This window comes from Lithobates pipiens, unplaced genomic scaffold, assembly GCF_037356315.1.
Source record: "Lithobates pipiens isolate NorthernLeopardFrog02 unplaced genomic scaffold, aLitPip1_a1.2 Scaffold_23, whole genome shotgun sequence".
NCBI classification, from domain to species: Eukaryota; Metazoa; Chordata; class Amphibia; order Anura; family Ranidae; genus Lithobates; species Lithobates pipiens.
In genome coordinates, this window is record NW_027507785.1 from 200,746,161 (window position 1) to 200,760,882 (window position 14,722).

The window sequence follows — 14,722 nt, forward strand, 5'->3', positions numbered from 1 at the left end:
GCAAAGTCCAAAGACATGGATGAGCGAGTTTGGGGTGGAGGAACATGACTGGTCTGCACAGCGTCCTGATCTCAACCCAACAAAACACTTTTGGGATGAATTATAGCAGAGACTGTGAGTCAGGCCTTCTCATCCAACATCACTGCCTGATTTCACAAATGCGCTTCTGGAAGAATGGTCAAATATTCCCATAGACACACTCCTAAACCACGTGGATAGCCTTCCCAGAAGAGTTGATGCTGTTATAGATGCAAAGGGTGGGCCAACTCTATATTGAACCCTACAGACTAAGACTAGGATGCCATTAAAGTTCATGTGCATGTAAAGGCATGCGTCCCAATACTTTTAGCAATATAGTGTATATGGGCATCGCTGTCTGTGTAACCACAGCCTAACACTCCAAGTTTCCTTTCACAATAGCAGTAGGAGAGTTGCTAGGTGGCAAAAAGACCAGGAGCTTCAGCCAAAGTCCAAACCCGGTGGCGACCATAGTGGCGCAGGGTTTTTTGGCTGGGTGGTGGGGTTGTGAGGTTGTATGACGGGGGTAAGCTCACTTGCTGTTTGTTGCCTGGCTTACCAGTGCCCATCAATGCTGACCACTAAACTCACACTGACATACACTTTTTACATACACTGACCTACCTATATGACACACACTGACCAACTACTTGCCACACACTGACCTACCTGACATACACATATTGACCTACCTCACATGCACTGACCTACCTGACTACATACACTGACCTACATACACTGACGGTGGTGCTCCCATCATCACAGCAGGCAGCCAGAGGAGGAGAGGAGAGAGGAGAGCCGAGCACCGAGCAGTGATCTCACAGTGGAATGGCAGCCACATTGTAATTCCCGCCTTCTGGAGCCTGCAGCACCTATGATGGATGTCACCCGTCCCGCCGCCCCACCATTGGACCAGTGGGATGTCCATCATAGGCTAGTGTAGGGTGGGTACTCCTGCGCTAAAAGGAATTTGTGATGTATACAAAATAATGGGTGCTGCATCCACCGTATGGACCAAACTCGTGTCCAAATTTGTGTAATTTGTGAAGGGAGGGGGGTGGTGTTGCGCTTCCTCTAGTATATTTTTTTGGTGTATTACCACGGTATTGCCAAAGTATTAGTTATATGTCCAACAATTGACGATAAAGTGCATAAGTGCAAAATCAGTAAATGATCTTAAATTACTTAACAAGTGTGTTAGAAAAACATAATAGTTTTAAAACAACAAAAGACAAAATAAACAATATCTAAGCAACAAAATTAAAATTGTAGCTAAAGGGTGACTATATTACTGTGCAATATATATAAAACATAGGTGAATGGTTCATAAAGTGACTGATATGCAAACGAAATTGACTCAAAATATATAAATAACGTATACACAGATAATTTCAATCATCTAACTACACAAATATACAGTGCGGTATTGGATTTTAGTCCTTGATCCAATGTGCAAATATTGGTGCAAACGTGCAAAGTGTTTGGCTGGAACACTGTGTATAACTATCTTGATATTAAGGTGACACTGTGCCTTTAAGTGCAGAAAATAAGTTAGATCTTCAGTATTCAAGGTCCTACCTTTCGAAGAGGATCAACTTCTTCCTTGCTTGTGCAGGGAAGATTCTTCTAGATCTTCTGAGGGAACATCTCAACTTCTCCTCCATGCTCTGATGAAGGGGTCTGTGCAACACTTTTCTCATTTTCTGCCTTTTTTCTTGTGTGTGCACATCTGATGGTCCAGATAGTTCAGAGCTTAATGTCTGAGCCATTGGTCATTCACCAAATTCAGTTGGCCAGTGATGTGCACAATTTTAATGAAGTGCTGGCTTCACCCTAAAGCAGAGTAGGGGTACATAACATTTCTCTGCCCTCCTTTTTCTTTTATAGCACATGAATGCGCTATCAGACAGGAGGAATACTTTGAGGCTTATGGCCCAAAATCAACACACACAGCAAACCCACCCTTCCTCACCTTCCCCCCAAATACACACAAAGCAAACCCAAAATCCTGCACCTACTCTCCCCAAATCCACACACTTGACACAGCAAACCCACACCCCAACTTCTCAATTCCAAACATAACACAAGTATAGATCTGGAAAGGTCCTACCTTTCGAAGAGGATCAACTTCTTCCTTGCTTATGCAGAGAAGATTCTTCTAGATATTCTGAGGGAACATCTCAACTTCTCCACCATGCTCTGATGAAGGGGTCTGTGCAACACTTTTCTCATTTTCTGCCTTTTTTCTTGTGTGTGCACATCTGATGGTCCAGATAGTTCAGAGCTTAATGTCTGAGCCATTGGTCAGCCGCCAAATTCAGTTGGCCAGTGATGCGCACAATTTTAATGAAGTGCTGGCTTCACCCTAAAGCAGAGTAGGGGTACATAACATTTCTCTGTCCTCCTTTTTCTTTTATAGCTCATGAATGCGCTATAAGACAGGAGGAATACTTTGAGGCTCATGGCCCAAAATCAGACACACAGCAAACCCACCCTTCCTCACCTTCCCCCCAAATACACACACAGCAAACCCAAAATCCTGCACCTACTCTCCCCAAATCCACACACTTGACACAGCAAATCCACACCCCAACTTCTCAATTCCAAGCATAACACAGGTATAGATCTGGAAAGGTCCTACCTTTCGAAGAGGATCAACTTCTTCCTTGCTTGTGCAGGGAAGATTCTTCTAGATCTTCTGAGGAAACATCTCAACTTCTCCTCCATGCTCTGATGAAGGGGTCTGTGCAACACTTTTCTCATTTTCTGCCTTTTTTCTTGTGTGTGCACATCTGATGGTCCAGATAGTTCAGAGCTTAATGTCTGAGCCATTGGTCAGCCGCCAAATTCAGTTGGCCAGTGATGCGCACAATGTTAATGAAGTGCTGGCTTTCTTCGAAAGGTAGGACCTTTCCAGATCTATACTTGTGTTATGTTTGGAATTGAGAAGTTGGGGTGTGGATTTGCTGTGTCAAGTGTGTGGATTTGGGGAGAGTAGGTGCAGAATTTTGGGTTTGCTGTGTGTGTATTTGGGGGGAAGGTGAGGAAGGGTGGGTTTGCTGTGTGTTTGATTTTGGGCCATAAGCCTCAATGTATTCCTCCTGTCTGATAGCACATTCATGTGCTATAAAAAAAAAGGAGGACAGAGAAATGTTATGTACCCCTACTCTGCTTTAGGGTGAAGCCAGCACTTCATTAAAATTGTGCGCATCACTGGCCAACTGAATTTGGCGGCTGACCAATGGCTCAGATAATAAGCTCTGAACTATCTGGACCATCAGATGTGCACACACAAGAAAAAAGGCAGAAAATGAGAAATGAGTTGCACAGAACCCTTCATCAGAGCATGGAGGAGAAGTTGAGATGTTCCCTCAGAAGATCTAGAAGAATCTTCTCTGCACAAGCAAGGAAGAAGTTGATCCTCTTCGAAAGGTAGGACCTTTCCAGATCTATACTTGTGTTATGATTGGAATTGAGAAGTTGGGGTGTGGATTTGCTGTGTCAAGTGTGTGGATTTGGAGAGAGTATGTGCAGGATTTTAGGTTTGCTGTGTGTGTATTTGGGGGGAAGGTGAGGAAGGGTGGGTTTGCTGTGTGTCTGATTTTGGGCCATGATCCTCAAAGTATTCCTCCTGTCTGATAGCGCATTCATGAGCTATAAAAGAAAAAGCAGGACAGAGAAATGTTTTGTACCCCTACTCTGCTTTAGAGGGAAGCCAGCACTTCATTAAAATTGTGCGCATCACTGGCCAACTGAATTTGGCGGCTGACCAATGGCTCAGATATTAAGCTCTGAACTATCTGGACCATCAGATGTGCACACACAAGAAAAAAGGAAGAAAATGAGAAATGTGTTGCACAGAACCTTTCATCAGAGCATGGAGGAGAAGTTGAGATGTTCTCTCAGAAGATCAAGAAGAATCTTCTCTGCACAAGCAAGGAAGAAGTTGATCCTCTTAGAAAGGTAGGACCTTTCCAGATCTATACTTGTGTTATGTTTGGAATTGAGAAGTTGGGGTGTGGATTTGCTGTGTCAAGTGTGTGGATTTGGGGAGAGTATGTGCAGGATTTTGAGTTTGCTGTGTGTGTATTTGGGGGGAAGGTAAGGAAGGGAGGGTTTGCTGTGTGTCTGATTTTGGGCCATGAGCCTCAAAGTATTCCTCCTGTCTGATAGCGCATTCATGAGCTATAAAAGCAAAAGGAGGACAGAGAAATGTTATGTACCCCTACTCTGCTTTAGGGTGAAGCCAGCACTTCATTAAAATTGTGCGCATCACTGGCCAACTGAATTTGGCGGCTGACCAATGGCTCAGACATTAAGCTCTGAACTATCTGGACCATCAGATGTGCACACACAAGAAAAAAGGCAGAAAATGAGAAAAGTGTTGCACAGACCCCTTCATCAGAGAATGGAGGAGAAGTTGAGATGTTCCCTCAGAAGATCTAGAAGAATCTTCCCTGCACAAGCAAGGAAGAAGTTGATCCTCTTCGAAAGGTAGGACCTTTCCAGATCTATACGTGTGTTATGCTTGGAATTGAGAAGTTGGGGTGTGGATTTGCTGTGTCAAGTGTGTGGATTTGGGGAGAGTAGGTGCAGGATTTTGGGTTTGCTGTGTGTGTATTTGGGGGGAAGGTGAGGAAGGGTGGGTTTGCTGTGTGTCTGATTTTGGGCCATGAGCCTCAAAGTATTCCTCCTGTCTGATAGCACATTCATGAGCTATAACAGAAAAAGGAGGACAAAGAAATGTTATGTACCCCTACTCTTCTTTAGGGTGAAGCCAGCACTTCATTAAAATTGTGCGCATCACTGGCCAACTGAATTTGGCGGCTGACAATGGCTCAGAGATTAAGCTCTGAACTATCTGGACCATCAGATGTGCACACAAATGAAAAAAGGCAGAAAATGAGAAAAGTGTTGCACAGACCCCTTCATCAGAGCATGGAGGAGAAGTTGAGATGTTCCCTCAGAAGATCTAGAAGAATCTTCTCTGCACAAGCAAGGAAGAAGTTGATCCTCTTCGAAAGGTAGGACCTTTCCAGATCTATACTTGTGTTATGTTTGGAATTGAGAATATGGGGTGTGGATTTGCTGTGTCAAGTGTGTGGATTTGGGGAGAGTATGTGCAGGATTTTTGGTTTGCTGTGTGTGTATTTTGGGGGGAAGGTGAGGAAGGGTGGGTTTGCTGTGTGTCTGATTTTGGGCCATGAGCCTCAAAGTATTCCTCCTGTCTGATAGCGCATTCATGAGCTATAAAAGAAAAAGGAAGACAGGGAAATGTTATGTACCCCTACTCTGCTTTAGGGGGAAGCCAGCACTTCATTAAAATTGTGCGCATCACTGGCCAACTGAATTTGGCGGCTGACATATGGCTCAGACATTAAGCTCTGAACTATCTGGACCATCAGATGAGCACACACAAGAAAAAAGGCAGAAAATGAGAAAAGTGTTGCACAGAACCCTTTATCAGAGCATGGTGGAGAAGCTGAGATGTTCCCTCAGAAGATCTAGAAGAATCTTCTCTGCACAAGCAAGGAAGAAGTTGATCCTCTTCGAAAGGTAGGACCTTTCCAGATCTATACTTGTGTTATGTTTGGAATTGAGAAGTTGGGGTGTGGATTTGCTGTGTCAAGTGTGTGGATTTGGGGAGAGTATGAGCAGGATTTTGGGTTTGCTGTGTGTGTGTATTTGGGGGGAAGGTGAGGAAGGGTGGGTTTGCTGTGTGTCTGATTTTGGGCCATGAGCCTCAAAGTATTCCTCCTGTCTGATAGCGCAATCATGAGCTATAAAAGAAAAAGGAGGACAGAGAAATGTTGTGTACCCCTACTCTGTTTTAGGGTAAAGCCAGCACTTCATTAAAATTGTGCGCATCACTGGCCAACTGAATTTGGCGGCTGACCAATGGCTCAGACATTAAGCTCTGAACTATCTGGACCATCAGATGTGCACATACAAGAAAAAAGGCAGAAAATGAGAAATGTGTTGCACAGAACCCTTCATCAGAGCATGGAGGAGAAGTTGAGATGTTCTCTCAGAAGATCAAGAAGAATCTTCTCTGCACAAGAAAGGAAGAAGTTGATCCTCTTAGAAAGGTCGGACCTTTCCAGATCTATACTTGTGTTATGTTTGGAATTGAGAAGTTGGGGTGTGGATTTGCTGTGTCAAGTGTGTGGATTTGGGGAGAGTATGTGCAGGATTTTGGGTTTGCTTTGTGTGTGTATTTGGGGGGAAGGTAAGGAAGGGAGGGTTTGCTGTGTGTCTGATTTTGGGCCATGAGCCTCAAAGTATTCCTCCTGTCTGATAGCGCATTCATGAGCTATAAAAGAAAAAGGAGGACAGAGAAATGTTATGTACCCCTACTCTTCTTTAGGGTGAAACCAGCACTTCATTAAAATTGTGCGCATCACTGGCCAACTGAATTTGGCGGCTGACCAATGGCTCAGACATTAAGCTCTGAACTATCTGGACCATCAGATGTGCACACAAAAGAAAAAAGGCAGAAAATGAGAAAAGTGTTGCACAGACCCCTTCATCAGAGCATGGAGGAGAAGTTGAGATGTTCCCTCAGAAGATCTAGAAGAATCTTCTCTGCACAAGCAAGGAAGAAGTTGATCATCTTCGAAAGGTAGGACCTTTCCAGATCTATACTTGTGTTATGTTTGGAATTGAGAAGTTGGGGTGTGGATTTGCTGCGTCAAGTGTGTGGATTTGGGGAGAGTAGGTGCAGGATTTTGGGTTTGCTGTGTGTATTTGGGGGGAAGGTGAGGAAGGGTGGGTTTGCTGTGTGTTTGATTTTGGGCCATAAGCCTCAATGTATTCCTCCTGTCTGATAGCGCATTCATGTGCTATAAAAGAAAAAGGAGGACAGAGAAATGTTATGTACCCCTACTCTGCTTTAGGGTGAAACCAGCACTTCATTAAAATTGTGCGTATCACTGGCCAACTGAATTTGGCGACTGACCAATGGCTCAGACATTAAGCTCTGAACTATCTGGACCATCAGATGTGCACACACAAGAAAAAAGGCAGAAAATGAGAAAAGTGTTGCACAGACCCCTTCATCACAGCATGGAGGAGAAGTTGAGATGTTCCCTCAGAAGATCTAGAAGAATCTTCTCGGCACAAGCAAGGAAGAAGTTGATCCTCTTCGAAAGGTAGGACCTTTCCAGATCTATACGTGTGTTATGTTTGGAATTGAGAAGTTGGGGTGTGGATTTGCTGTGTCAAGTGTGTGTATTTGGGGAGAGTAGGTGTAGGATTTTGGGTTTGCTGTGTGTGTATTTGGGGGGAAGGTGAGGAAGGGTGGGTTTGCTGTGTGTCTGATTTTGGGCCATGAGCCTCAAAGTATTCCTCCTGTCTGATAGCGCATTCATGAGCTATAAAAGAAAATGGAGGACAGAGAAATGTTGTGTACCCCTACTCTGTTTTAGGGTAAAGCCAGCACTTCATTAAAATTGTGCGCATCACTGGCCAACTGAATTTGGTGGCTGACCAATGGCTCAGACATTAAGCTCTGAACTATCTGGACCATCAGATGTGCACACACAAGAAAAAAGGCAGAAAATGAGAAAAGTGTTGCACAGACCCCTTCATCAGAGCATGGAGGAGAAGTTGAGATGTTCCCTCAGAAGATCTAGAAGAATCTTCTCTGCACAAGCAAGGAAAAAGTTGATCCTCTTCGAAAGGTAGGACCTTTCCAGATCTATACTTGTGTTATGTTTGGAATTGAGAAGTTGGGGTGTGGGTTTGCTGTGTCAAGTGTGTGGATTTGGGGAGAGTAGGTGCAGGATTTTGGGTTTGCTGTGTGTGTATTTGGGGGGAAGGTGAGGAAGGGTGGGTTTTCTGTGTGTTTGATTTTGGGCCATAAGCCTCAATGTATTCCTCCTGTCTGATAGCGCATTCATGTGCTATAAAAGAAAAAGGAGGACAGAGAAATGTTATGTACCCCTACTCTTCTTTAGGGTGAAACCAGCACTTCATTAAAATTGTGCGCATCACTGGCCAACTGAATTTGGCGACTGACCAATTGCTCAGACATTAAGCTCTGAACTATCTGCACCATCAGATGTGCACACACAAGAAAAAAGGCAGAAAATGAGAAAAGTGTTGCACAGACCCCTTCATCAGAGCGTGGTGGAGAAGTTGAGATGTTTCCTCAGAAGATCTAGAAGAATCTTCTCTGCACAAGCAAGGAAGAAGTTGATCCTCTTCGAAAGGTAGGACCTTTCCAGATCTATACTTGTGTTATGTTTGGAAAATTCAGCTGCCAAATTCAGTTGGCCAGTGATGCGCACAATTTTAATGAAGTGCTGGCTTCACCCTAAAGAAGAGTAGGGGTACATAACATTTCTCTGTCCTCCTTTTTCTTTTTTAGCTCATGAATGCGCTATCAGACAGGAGGAATACTTTGAGGCTCATGGCCCAAAATCAGACACACAGCAAACCCACCCTTCCTCACCTTCCCCCCAAATACACACACAGCAAATCCAAAATCCTGCACCTACTCTCCCCAAATCCACACACTTGACACAGCAAATCCACACCCCAACTTCTCAATTCCAAACATAACACAAGTATAGATCTGGAAAGGTCCTACCTTTCGAAGAGGATCAACTTCTTCCTTGCTTGTGCAGAGAAGATTCTTCTAGATCATCTGAGGGAACATCTCAACTTCTCCTCCATGCTCTGATGAAGGGGTCTGTGCAACACTTTTCTAATTTTCTGCCTTTTTTCTTGTGTGTGCACTTCTGATGGTCCAGATAGTTCAGAGCTTAATGTCTGAGCCATTGTTCAGCCGCCAAATTCAGTTGGCCATGGCCAGTGATGCGCACAATTTTAATGAAGTGCTGGCTTTACCCTAAAACAGAGTAGGGGTACACAACATTTCTCTGTCCTCCTTTTTCTTTTATAGCTCATGAATGCGCTATCAGACAGGAGGAATACTTTGAGGCTCATGGCCCAAAATCAGACACACAGCAAACCCACCCTTCCTCATCTTCCCCCCAAATACACACACAGCAAACCCAAAATCCTGCACATACTCTCCCCAAATCCACACACTTGACACAGCAAATCCACACCCCAACTTCTCAATTCCAAACATAACACAAGTATAGATCTGGAAAGGTCCTACCTTTCGAAGAGGATCAACTTCTTCCTTGCTTGTGCAGAGAAGATTCTTCTAGATCTTCTGAGGGAACATCTCAACTTCTCCACCATGCTCTGATAAAGGGTTCTGTGCAACACTTTTCTCATTTTCTGCCTTTTTTCTTGTGTGTGCTCACCTGATGGTCCAGATAGTTCAGAGCTTAATGTCTGAGCCATTGGTCAGCCGCCAAATTCAGTTGGCCAGTGATGCGCACAATTTTAATGAAGTGCTGGCTTCCCCCTAAAGCAGAGTAGGGGTACATAACATTTCTCTGTCCTCCTTTTTCTTTTATAGCTCATGAATGCGCTATCAGACAGGAGGAATACTTTGAGGCTCATGGCCCAAAATCAGACACACAGCAAACCCACCCTTCCTCACCTTCCCCCCAAAATACACACACAGCAAACCCAAAATCCTGCACATACTCTCCACAAATCCACACACTTGACACAGCAAATCCACACCCCATCTTCTCAATTCCAAACATAACACAAGTATAGATCTGGAAAGGTCCTACCTTTCGAAGAGGATCAACTTCTTCCTTGCTTGTGCAGAGAAGATTCTTCTAGATCTTCTGAGGGAACATCTCAACTTCTCCTCCATGCTCTGATGAAGGGGTCTGTGCAACACTTTTCTCATTTTCTGCCTTTTTTCTTTTTTGTGCACATCTGATGGTCCAGATAGTTCAGAGCTTAATCTCTGAGCCATTGTCAGCCGCCAAATTCAGTTGGCCAGTGATGCGCACAATTTTAATGAAGTGCTGGCTTCACCCTAAAGAACAGTAGGGGTACATAACATTTCTCTGTCCTCCTTTTTCTTTTATAGCTCATGAATGCGCTATCAGACAGTAGGAATACTTTGAGGCTCATGGCCCAAAATCAGACACACAGCAAACCCACCCTTCCTCACTTTCCCCCCAAATACACAGCATACCTAAAATCCTGCACATACTCTCCCCAAATCCACACACTTGACATAGCAAATCCACACCCCAACTTCTCAATTCCAAACATAACACAAGTATAGATCTGGAAAGGTCCTACCTTTTCGAAGAGGATCAACTTCTTCCTTGCTTGTGCAGAGAAGATTCTTCTAGATCTTCTGAGGGAACATCTCAACTTCTCCTCCATTCTCTGATGAAGGGGTCTGTGCAACACTTTTCTCATTTTCTGCCTTTTTTCATGTGTGTGCACATCTGATGGTCTAGATAGTTCAGAGCTTAATGTCTGAGCCATTGGTCAGCCGCCAAATTCAGTTGGCCAGTGATGCGCACAATTTTAATGAAGTGCTGGCTTCACCCTAAAGCAGAGTAGGGGTACATAACATTTCTCTGTCCTCCTTTTTCTTTTATAGCTCATGAATGCGCTATCAGACAGGAGGAATACTTTGAGGCTCATGGCCCAAAATCAGACACACAGCAAACCCACCCTTCCTCACCTTCCCCCCAAATACACACACAGCAAACCCAAAATCCTGCACCTACTCTCCCCAAATACACACACTTGACACAGCAAATCCACACCCCAACTTCTCAATTCCAAGCATAACACACGTATAGATCTGGAAAGGTCCTACCTTTCGAAGAGGATCAACTTCTTCCTTGCTTGTGCAGAGAAGATTCTTCTAGATCTTCTGAGGGAACATCTCAACTTCTCCACCGTGACCGGATGTGGATGGGAGTGGAGGTGTGTGGAGAGTGAGAGCATGGTGCTGCTCTGCCCCGTGCTCCCCTGCCTGCTCTGATGAAACCCCCCAGTACAAAGTGTTTGTATGGCTCCTAGCCTCTTATGCCTTATGCCTTTATGCTGGGATATATATGCTCAATGTCTGATATGTTAAACTGAGCCGTTTTTGGCTTGCTACTTTCAAGTCCGTGCGTTGTTCTTTTTTTTTCCTTCCTGGAGTACGGGGCTGCTGCTGCCTGTGCTGGGCTGGCGGAACGGGAGCCGAGAGCCTCGCTGGGGATCTCGCGATCTCGCGGGACTTCGCGCGGCTCCTGGACTCTGGTGACGTTATAGAGCCTCTCCCTTCGCTTTGAATGAGCTTGGTGCGCAGACACGTGCAGCGGGCCCAGTATCCATCCTAGGCTCTCAGCGGTGGGATCCCTGGCGTGTGATGTGTAGGCGAGAGGGGACTCCTGTGTAGAGCCCTCCCGCCCCCCTTCTTTTTCGCTTGCTGCTCTCTACTAGATTAGTTGTCAAGTGAATTGAAATCCACACTGACAGCGCGGCTTGTTTGAAACCCTGGGGGAGAGAGAGAAAGACCTGGACAACTTGGATGCCCTGCACAGACTGATGGAACGCTGTATGGCTACGGACCAGCAACCAAGATAAGTGGCAATAAATTTGTAACTTCACTGTCTGCTTAATCTCATGGGGAATTGAGAGGTAGTTCTGGATGTCCTGATGCTTTTCCTATAGATATATGGGGCTATCTATTGGCAACTGAGATAAATGCCTCTCCTCCTTTGATCTTAAAGTATTATTGAAGCAAACCACTGACTGTTTTGCTCTATCTTGGCTATATATGGTGAATATATGCATATATACATAAGTATAAATATATTACTATACGGCGATGAGAGTTTTTGGCTGTGGGGTCGTCTGCTGAGACTGGAGGCCAGGGGTTAATGAACACTGTCCCCTCTGATGAATGAGGGAGGGTTATCTACATCAGGAGTGACGCCATAACATTGTGGTCCCCCCTCCCCCGAAAACTCCTTCTTTTTTTTTTTTTTTTACTTGTAAGGCGGGCTTTTTACGTGGTCATATAATTTATTTAACTGAATTATGTCAAGAAAAAGATCTCCGGAGGTGCAAACGCCCTCAGAGGGTCAACAAATCACGCGTGCCGCCAAGGACAAAACTAACCAAATGGCCTCGGCGGCGGCGGCGGCAAAACTGGAGCGTTATGCTCATTCTGACCCAGCCTCTCCGAGCAAGTCAAGCTCTCAGCAGGCAAACTTACACAATAAAGACATTAAAAACTCTTCGGCCGATAGGAGGAGTCAAGGCCAGCCCGTGGCCAACCCCCCCACTCCAATAGCCGCTAAATTAGGGGGCAGCAAGGGAGGGGGGAAGCAAACTAGGAATAGTGACAACAAATCCAGAAACAACTAGCTCCCATTTACCAACGACAGGCAACCTGGATGAAGAACCCACATTAAGAGACATTTTTAATGCAATTAAGGAATGCAAAGATTCGATATCCAATTTTGATGTACAGCTAAGACGTATAAAAGAGGAACTATTGACTATGAGGCAGGAATTGAATAGGACTATATTAAGAACTACCGAGCTTGAGGAACGTATGGGTGCAATAGAAGACGAGCTGAGACCGGTGAGGCAGGAAGTTGAATCACTCAAGAAAATAGTCGCCACACAAACGGATAAACTCGATGAGTTGGAAAATAGGAATCGAAGAAATAATATTAGAGTGCTAGGCCTCCCCGAACACTGCGAGGGGACTAATTTGATTGGTTTTCTTGAGGGGTGGTTCCGAGAACTGTTTGGGGCTGCAACATTTACCCCGATATTTGCAATAGAACGGGCACATCGCACTCCGGTAAAAACTCGCCATGTGGGGGAGCGTCCTGGGCCTATAATGCTCAAGATCCTCAATTACCAGGATAAAGTGTCCCTATTGCGAGAGGCCAGAATGAGGGGAGATATTAGGTTTCAGGGAGCTAGGGTTTCTTTGTATCCTGATTTCTCCCCCGATCTTCAGAAGAGAAGAGCTGAATTCGTTCCAGTCAAGCGAGAAATGGTTAAATATAAGTTGGACTATGCCCTCCTCTATCCAGCTCGTTTAAGGGTGACTGCCTTAGGAAGAACTTTCTTTTTTAATACGCCAAAGGAAGCAGTTCAATGGTTAGATGAAATTAAAAAGGACCTATAAAATTATATTGTAGGGCAGCTAGATGGATCTCAAAGGGATTGGGGGTATATATATCTTTGGTTTTGGGGGGGTGGGTAGGAATAGGGGGCAAGTTTGCTGTTGTAAATTTTTCTTTTTTATTCTGCACAATTATAGGTGGGAGGTAGGGGTTGAGCAGCAAGGGCGAGTGGAATATAAGTAGGTATTGGTAGTGGGGGACAAGGGGCTCCCATGAGTGGGTGTAGACCCTGGGTGAAAGTACCCAGTAGGATTGGTTTGGGTGAGTGGTGGGAGTATGGTAAGAAGGTCACAAGAGTACCCCTAGGGGGTAGCCCTATGGGGCCGGGGGGTTGGGAGTTTGGTAATGGGGGGGTGGGAGTGATGGGATGGGAAGGGGGGGTAAGAGAATAATAAATAATACAAAGATACACAAATGGGGTGATGCACTATCCAGAAGGAAGTGGGAGAAAATATCATGCACTATAAGGGGAAAGGTCTTTTTTGGTGTTAATATATTTATATTTTTTTTTCTTTTTTTTTTTATTATTATTCTCTGAAATCTGCCCTATTTATAGGTCGCTAAGTAGTGATGCAGGCGAAAAGAATTAAGATAGTGTCATGGAATGTGCGGGGTCTGGGAGATCCGACCAAAAGGAAAGTGGTTTTGTCAGCCTTAGAGGGTAAAGGACCCGGATTATTGTGCCTTCAGGAGACGCACTTGATAGGTGATACGACTCGGTGTCTACAAGGTCGGAAATTCCAGACCCAGTTTCATTCTGTATTTTCAACCTATGCAAGAGGGGTTAGTATCCTTGTTGACAAGGCGGTCCGGTTCCTTTGTTATAATAGCTGTATAGATGTGAAGGGTAGGTACATTTTCTTATATTGTCAAATTGAGAATAGCCCCTACGTGATAGCCAACATATATGTTCCTCCTCCATTCAAACTAGAGATTCTATATGAGTTATTATCTTTTGTAATAGATAAACCCGGTATCCCTGTGATTGTAGTAGGGGACTTCAATGAAGTTTTGGATAAATCCTTGGACAGGTTCCCAACTGTAATTACACCAACAGTGAAAGACTCAATGAGGCTAGCACGCTTTTTATACGAGGCTGGTCTATACGACGCATGGCGTACTCGGTATCCGGGGGTGCGACAATATTCCTGCTATTCAGCATCCTTCTCTACACTATCGAGACTGGATATGGCTTTGGTAAATAGTAGTGCGATGTCACGGGTTGATGAGGTAGAATATGGCCCGAGAAGTATCTCGGACCATTCTCCCCTAATACTGACACTTTGTGTAGGCAAGAAACAATACGTTAGCCAATGGAAAATTGACCCTGTATGGTTTGAATTAATGAAAGACGCGGATCGGGTGACAACTGAGCTAAAGGAGTTTATTGACGCTAATGTGGATACAGCCCCAATAGGGGTTGTTTGGGATTCTTTAAAAGCCTTTTTAAGAGGTCTTTTTATTCAATCAATGGCTAGAAACAGGGCTGAGATGAAAAAACAGGAAGAGGAAGTTACTAAGGCGGTGTTAGAGGCAGAAAGACAGTATATTATAAATCCGAATCCCATTACACAGAAGGCTTGGCTCGATAAACAGCAGGAATTCAAGGCAATTACTAGGCGTAAGACGGATAATAGACGTATACTGCAGAAACAAGCAAATTT